Consider the following 8,943-nt stretch of genomic DNA (forward strand, 5'->3'; position numbering starts at 1 on the left):
TGCCAAGAGGAATCATAGGAGCATCGATATGGGACTGGAAAGAACCTCAGAGACTGACCAGCTAGTCCAAACCACCCATTTTACAGATGAAGAAAGTGAGGTCCAAAGAGGTTAATAGGTTTTACAGAGAAGGAAACCGATGCCTAAACTCACACAGATTGTAAGCAACACTGGTAGAATTTGAAGCCTGGTCCTCTGTCAGTATTCTTTCCACTGTGAGGAAGATGAGGTGATATAGGAGAAAGATTTGGAGAAGCTACTCAGGTGAGTGTGATAGAAAACCAAACAACAGAAGAATAAAGAGATTGGCTGTAACGGACAGACTGGGATTAGGTAGCATACATCGAGAAGGAACCCAGTCAACATGACAACACAACTTTCTCGTGGTACATTCAGCAGCATATTAATAAAAATGGAAAAAGCAGAAGGTGGAGATGACCCAGGTGGGAGTCTGGCATCACATGACCAGAGATAGGACCAGGGATCAAGGGATGCAAGAGAACCTGGAAGTTTGTGGTTGAATTTATGATCCAGTCGGGAAATCAAGACCAGAGCAAGTGGTATGGACTGGGAGAACAGGTTGAGGTGAAGGGGCTGATGATCCTGGTAAGCATGAAGAATAGGGTTTAGAAGGGTGAAGATTAAGCAGATGGTGAAGAATAGGACATTGTGGGTAGAGATAAAGTTCAGAGTTATAAATCATGGCAGCTGCAATGATCAGATCAAGGCAATGACTAGCCTTCTGTGTGTGTGTGTGTGTGTGTGTGTGTGTGTGTGTGTGTGTGTGTGTGTTGGGGAGTGGGAGTGGGGAGGGTGTAGCAGCAGTAAAATGCAGATGAAGATATTTTGGGAGTCTAGTAAATTGATGAGCTGAAAGGTGAGGGAATTCAAGGGGACATCAGACCCCTGGCACATAGTAGATACTTGATAAATATTGGTTGGTTGATTGATTGATTGATTGATGTGGAATGGTGAATGCATTGCACTATTAGTATTCCTTAATTATTTTACCTTATTACAAGAAACCTCTCACAAAATAGGAGTAATCTATAAAGGTAATGTAAGAACAAAGCTAATCTCAAAACTTTTGTGGGGTGGGGGGGTGAGGAAATGAGGGTTAATTGACTTGCCCAGCGTCACACAGCTGGTAAGTGTCAAGTGTCTGAGGACAGATTTGAACTCAGGTCATCCTGAATCCAGTGCCAGTGCTTTATCCACTGTGCCACCTAGCTGTCCAACTTTTTTTAATGAAAAAATAAAATAAAAGGAAGAACATCAAGCCTATGGATTTCAGGTCAAATTTGAATTCCAGTTTTCAAGCAGGGACAGAAAGATATGAATCTAATTTGGAAATGAGGGGCTGTTTGCCCAGCCTAACTCCACTGAAACTGCCACTTAAGTGCCTCAGCACTATTTTTGCCATGGTGTATATTAAAGAATTTGGTATCTGGCAGAAGGGCAGCAGTTAAATGCAGTTGTTAAGAATTCTGAGCCTGGAACTAGAAGGACCTGAGTTCACTTCCACCCTCAAACACATATTAGCTGTGTGACCCTGGACAAGTCACTTCACCCTGTTGGACTCAGTTTTCTCATCTGTAATATGAGCTGGAGAAGGAAATGGCAAATCACTCCAGTATCTCTGCTCAGAAAACCCCAAATGGGGTCATGAAGAGTTAAATGTGACTGAAAAGACTCAACAACAATCTGGCAGAAGCTTTCAGGGGCAGTATTTGTTATATTGGCCAACTGGAAAGGAGAATCTTCAAAGTGAGTGATCAGAAAAAAACTAAGCAATTTCAGGAAAATGATCTTGCAAGAGCAGGCTGAAAGTTAAGTGACTATTGTTCTGTCTAATGAAGCAAACTTTTAACTCAACCATTTCCTAAACTCTGAGCCCTGGCTCAGTCTTTACTGTGAAATATTCCTTGTTCAGTAATAATCCTACAAATTGGGACTTGAAAATTACTTGAAAGAGAAAGAGACAGACAGAGACAGAGAGACCAAGACAGAGATCGAGAGAGAAAGACCAAGAGAGAAAGACCGAAAGAGAGATGTCCAAGGACACTCCCATTTGGACATTTCTCTCCCTAAGCAAAATAATGTTGGAATTAGACTAATGATAAATTAATTAAGATGATTTCTGGCAGGCTTGTCTCTACAATACAGAATTTAGCATTAATTTGTTTTTTTTTGACAAGGCTTAGAGAGGTGCTCAGGGCACTTGAAAGGTGACTTGCCCATGTTCGTACAACTCATTCATGCCAAAGCTAAGACTTAAAAATGAGGTTCTCCTGGGTCCAAAGTGACCTCTCTATCCACTAGGATACACTGCCTCTTGCTAACTAAAGCAAAAGAAATGAGAGAGAAAAATAAAATCTTTCCTCCAAATTTACTGTGTTATGAGATCACAGATGGTCTCTAAGGAGACCATCATAATTAATAATTTCTACACTCTATAGAGTGGTTTGGGGGCAGCTAGGTGGTGCAGTGGATAGAGTGCTGGGTCTGAGTTCAAATCTGGCCTCAGACACTTACTAGCTATTGTGACCCTGGGCAAGTCCCTTAACCTCATCTGTAAAATGAGTTGGAGAGGGAAATGACAAACCATTCCAGTATCTTTGCCAAGAAAACCCCAAATGAGGTCACAAAAAGTCAGACACAATGTAGTACTTTAAGATTTGCAAAGCGGGGGGCAGCTAGGTGGTGCAGTGGATAAAGCACTGGCCCTGGGTTCAGGAGGACCTGAGTTCAAATCCAGATTCAGACACTTAACACTTACTAGCTGTGTGACCCTGGGCAAGTCACTTAACCCCCATTGCCCCACAAAAAAAAAAAATTTAAATAAATAAATAAAGATTTGCAAAGCACTTTACAAAAATTAACTTATTTGGTAATGTATTGGAATGCTGGAGGGACCCAAGAGGGTCAGTACTCACCAAACTGAGTTCTTGAGATCGGTATCAGATGATAGCAGCAATTAAGAGTGAAGCCCTGGATTCAGGAGGACCTGCATTCAAATCCAGCCTCAGACACTTAACACTAACTAGCTGTATGACCCTGGGCAAGTCACTTAACCCTCATTGCCCCACAAAAAATAAAACAAAATATAAAAAAGAGTGAAGCCAGAAGTCATTTATTCCTGATGGCCAGGGTGGATGGAAAGATGGAAGGGTATCTACAACGCACCTAGTGTAAGAGGTTTCTTATAGACATATTTTTAGGACGGCACCCATAAGATAAACATTATTCAAAGTAACATTGTGTGAAACAAAGAAAAGAAAGAGGGGTATTCATAAAACAGAGGTAGTTATGCAAAAAGAATAGTGTACTTGGAAAATGCATATTATTAATTGTAGGAGATAGATAAGGGAGAATCATCTGAGTCGAGATAATCTCAGTAAGGAAGGAAACAAGCATCAAAGAAATCTGCCCATTGGACCAGTCTAGGAGGAGAGCTTTTCCAGGCCTTGGGAATCCTTCCCCATCATCGGCTAAGCCTTTTTGTACCGATAAGAGGCCAAAGAGAAACTGTGAAGGACGCTGGCCGCTACAAAGTTGGTGTTGAGTTCACTAAGGGTCATTTACAAGAAAATGGCTGATACAGAACAAGATGGAGTCAGCATGCCTTAGAGCAGGGCTGCTTCTAAGGAGAGAAGGGTCTCTATGTTACACGAACATGTCAAGGAAGCTCATGGGTAAGGGACATCAAAGCATGGGAGGTGAGGAGGATCGCTGGAAGCTGCCAACCTTAGGAAACTTGCTGAAGTCAGTCTCTGGGGTTCATCTAGGGGGATGGGGTAGATAGTTTTGTCCACTTCTCCCACAATCATTTACAACAACCCTGGGAGGTAGGTGCTATTATATTCTCCCCACCTCACATATGGAAAAACCAAGGCTGGGAGAGAGGTCAATGTGTGAGGAAAGATTTGAATCCAGGATTTCCTGACATCGCGTCCAGTACTCTATCCATTGCACCATCCAATTCAACCTCCTAATCTGAAGCCTCTAGATTAATCTGAGAAAGAAACCTTGTCAGTTTTTAACTGTCAACATTAAGAAAATGTCTTGCTCCCCCCTTCCCCTCCCCCCCCCATCCCATTCCCAACCTCTGATTAATTTCCTTCTTGATGTTGTTTGGCTCGAAGAAGGACCATGATATTGGGATGATATCATGACTTGCAGTGAACTGGATTTAAGTGAGGGAGAGCTGTGCAAGGTCACCAACCTCACTCTCTCCTCCAGAGCCACCTGCATCCAGGAGCCAGATATAGATCAGCATAACTGGAGATGACCCTGGATGTTTAAAGTGACTGGGGTTAAGTGCCTTGTCCAGGGTCATATAGCTAGTAAGTGTCTGAGGTGAGATTTGAACACAGATCCTCTCAACATCAGGGTCAGTGCTCTATCCATTGTGCCACCTAGCTGCCCCCTTTCCCTCTTGAAATAATTAGCGTAATGATTAGACAAGGCAGAAGGGAAGGGAACAAACATTTATTAAGCTTCTACTCTGTGCCAGGTGCTTTGCAATGATTATCTCATTTTATTCTGAAAATAACCCTGAGAAGTAGGGGCTCCAATTATCCTCGTTTTACAGTTGGGGAAACTGAGGCAGACAAAAGTTTAGTGACTTGCCCAGGCCCACACAGCTATTGTCTTAGGCTAGATCAGAACTCAGATCTTCTGGACACTACTCCCAGTGCTCTATCCATTGCATCACTGAGTCAAAAAGAGATTGAGTCACTCATCCAGGACTACACAGCTAGTAAATGTTTGTGGCCTGGGTTTGAATCTAAGTCTGCCTGACTCCAGATCAAGCACTCTAGCCACAAGGCCACCCTGCTTCTTCTAGCTGAAAGCAAAATAAATAAGAAGGAAAAATAAAATTCTCCCTGTCTCAAACATTCTTTGAAATGAATAAATATTGGAATTTAAAATGAAAAGATAATTCATTTATTATGAAATTAAAGCATTCAGAGGTTTATGAAAATGGTGACTATTTTTAAAAATCATTAGATCAGAAACATAGGAAGCGGAAGTTTTTCTGATACCTTCCATTTGCCTCATTGTTTGTTAGATTGAGCAAGGTGGTGATTAAAATACAAATTTGAAGCTTCTTCTGCTTTTCTCACCTAATAAAGTAAATCATTTTCACTTTTGTTGGTTTTTTGTTATTGTTCTTGTTTATTCTTTTTTTATGTTTCTTTTCCTTTTGTTCTGATTAATGTGGAAATATGTTTAACATGATTGTCATGTATAACCTATATCAAATTGTTGGCTGGCTTCCGGAGGAGGGAGGGAAGGGATGGGAGAAAAATTTGGAACTCAAAAAATATCTTTACATGTAATTGAGAAAAACTAAAATTTAAAAGAGCACTGATAAAATAAATCTAACTAGCCTGGCTTAAGGGAAATAGCACTAGGCCAAGAGTGAGGAGATCAACATTTTAGTCCTGGTACTGAAACTAACTTGCCCTGTCTCTGGAAAGTCACATTCCCTGTTGGAGCCTCAGTTTCTTTCCCTGTAAAAAAGGAAGTAAGGAAACAAGCATTTTTTTCTAGTGCCTAGTCTGTGCCAGGAACTTTATAAACATTATAAAACCCTGGGAGGTAGGGGATATTGTTATCTCCATCTTTTTGCATGTGTGGAAACTGAGGCAGACATAGGTTAAATGATTTACCCAGGGTCATATAACTAGTAGGTATCTGAGGCTGGATTTGAACTCAGGTCTCCCTGACTCCAGGCCCAGAACTCTCTCAACCAGGCACCTAGATGCCTACAACCAGAGCATTGAACTAGTAGTCAATCTTTAAGACCTCCTTTACTCCTAAAATGCTATGACTTTATGAAGAGTTGTATACAAGAGATCATGTGCTATTTTTGATTTATAAATGAAAGCAGGGTTTCAGGATAATTAATGTGTCCCAGTGTGTGGAATGGATTGGAAGGGGAGAGAATAAAGATAATGAATGTGTCCTGAGGAATCATTGAAATGAAGGACTCTGGGAATTCCCCTCTTCTCCCCTAACTCCCTCCCCTTCCAACTATACACCCATTAGAGGTGTGCCTCTACAAGAAGGAAGGTTTATTTTTCCATTCCTGAAGCAATAATGGGGAGGGGGGAGCACCCAGCATTCATTAGGTCCTAAGGTCAGAAGTAAAGAACCAAGTTCAATAAAGCAGAAGAAAAATAATAAGCAATCATGTGATAGTTAAAGTGCTTTTGACTTTTAAAGGCATTTTCATACAGATTATTTCATAGGAGCCCTGCTGCATCCCTGGGTGGAGCAGGCAGGGCAGAAAGTGTTTATCTCCCTTTTGAGTCTCATTTCAAATGTCACTTCCCTCAAGATGTCTTCCTTGATTCCCCTGGCTAGAAATGATCTCTCCCTTGTTGGACCTCCAACTTTTTATAATCCTTTTACACACTTCTATTTGAATTTGTATTTTATTTGTCTGTGTCCCTGTCACCTTCCTCCGCTTCCTAGGAGCAAGAATCATTTGTCTTTTCATCTCCCCTGGTGACTAGAACATGGATCTGAACAAAGAAGCTACTTAATGAGCGGTTAAGTAAATGAATGAACAGATAAGAAAAAGTCATTCTGGCAAAGGGAAATGACTTGCCCAAGATTGTGCAGCTAGGAATCAACAAGCATTTAAAAGTCCACAATGTGGGGCAGCTAGGTGGCGCAGTGGATAGAGCACTGGCCCTGAATTCAGGAGTACCTGAGTTCAAATCCAGCCTCAGACACTTGACACTTACTAGCTGTGTGACCCTGGGCAAGTCACTTAACCCCCATTGCCCCACCAAAAAAAAAAAAAAAAGTCCACAATGTGCCCAACACAGAAAATTGGCAGTAGAGTCAGGGTTGGTATCCACACTACTGGATTCCAAGTCCACTTTCTCTCTCTCTCTCTCTCTCTCTCTCTCTCTCTCTCTCTCTCTCTCTCTCTCTCTCTCTCTCTCTCCCCTCCCTCTCCCTCTCCTCTCTCTCTCTTTCTCTCCTCTTTTTCTTTTTTCTGTCTCTCCTTTTTAACTCCATTTCTGTATCTTGCCTTTGTCTCTCTATTTCTCTCCCTCTCTTTTTCTTTCTCCTCTCACCTTTTTCTCTGTCTCTCCGCTCTCTCTCCCCTGCTTCTTTCTGGCCAATTGACAACTTGGTGGAGCATCCTCTTTCTTGAAAACTCCTTGCTCTGCTGTTTTAAAGTTCTTCTAGGGACACTTTTTTCTACAAAATTAGCTTCCAAAATTTCCCCCACTGGCAATTTTTGGTAATTACTTGTGATCAGCTATTGCTTTGAAACCATCCAGCTGGCTGGGATGAAAGGGAATGCAGAGTCTGCAGTTTCTTGAAATTTTCTTTGATCTCCTCAGACCCAAAGGAATGGGGAGCAGTGTGGGTGGATTGATGCCAGGAGCCTGTGAGTCATTCAAACTGCCCATGGATGAGGGTGGTGAGGTGGGAGTGTGGGGTATGTCTGTGTAACTCTTCCTCACCCCTGAGGTAAGTAGAGCAGCCTTCTAAATCAGAAAGTTGTCTTAGCCCCCATGAAAACATTTTAGGGGACAGGGAATGGAGGAATTAGGTAAAAAAACAACAACAAATAGTGAAACTGCCAGAAAAGGACAGGACCTTCGAGGTTATCCAGCCAAATCTCTCTAACAATGAGGAAAATCCAGTTCCAAAGAGACAAAGTGACTTTCTCACTGTGACACAGGAAATGGCAAAAATCAGGATCTGAACCCAGGTCTTCTGAATCCCATTTCGGTGTTCTTCCTGCTACACTAGAATGTTTCTATTCTTCAGCCTCCTGTATGTTTTGTGTGTTATGATCCCTGATTGACAGATACTCACAGACACCCACCAAACCCCACAATGACAAAATGAGGGGAAAAGACTCCCCAATACCCATCCCCAGCCTAAAGAGAGACAGGAGGGCAGCTAGGTGGTACAGTGGATAAAGCACTGGCCCTGGATTCAGGAGGTCCTGAGTTCAAATCCAGCCTCAGACAATTGACACTTACTGTGTGACCCTGGGCAAGTCACTTAACCCTCATTGGCCCACAAACACACACCCCCCCCAAATAGAGAGAGAGACAGGGAAAAGAGGAGAGAGATAGAAAGGAGAGAAATACAGAGAGAAACAAAGATAAGAGAAAGAAAGGGAGTTAAAGAAGAAAGAGAAAAAAAGAAGAGAGGAGAAGGCAGAGAGACAGACAGAAAGAAATTCCCAGCCTAAAACATTTGGGCTCAAATGATTCTTTTTTATTATTATTTTGCACTTTATTTTCCCCCAATTACACATAAAAACAATTTTAACATCCATTTAAAAAAACCTTTGTGTTCCAAATTCTCTCCCTTCCTCCCTTCACACCCCCCTTTAAGAAGGCTAGAAATTCAATATAAGTAATACATATGTAGAGGGCAGCTAGGTGACACAGTGGATAAAGTACCAGTCCTAGAGTCAGGAGGACCTGAGTTCAAATACAGACTCAGACACCTGACACTTACTAACTGTGTGACCCTGGGCAAGTCACTTAACCCTCATTGCCCCACAATAATAATAACAATAACAATAATAATAAGTAATATGTATGTAGTCATGCAAAACATTTCCATATAAATCATGTTGTGAAAGAAAATAGACCAAAAAACAAGAAAAATAAAGTAAAATTTTTAAAAGATTGTGCTTCAATCTGTATTCAGACACCATCAGTTCTTTCTCTGGGGATGGATAGCATTTTTCATCATAAGTACTTCAGCATTGTCTGGGCTTAAATGATTCTTACTACTTTCTCCAGTCACCACATTCTCTCAGCATCAAGTACAGACCAATTTCTTATAAGTACTGTCCACTTTCTTATTCCCTGATGCTCCTTCATAACCCAGTCAAAGTATCTTCATCTCACCCAAGGAGCGTCTCCCCTGCTCCCTACCTTCTCT

Source organism: Dromiciops gliroides, chromosome 2 (genome assembly GCF_019393635.1).
Source record: "Dromiciops gliroides isolate mDroGli1 chromosome 2, mDroGli1.pri, whole genome shotgun sequence".
Classification (NCBI taxonomy): Eukaryota; Metazoa; Chordata; class Mammalia; order Microbiotheria; family Microbiotheriidae; genus Dromiciops; species Dromiciops gliroides.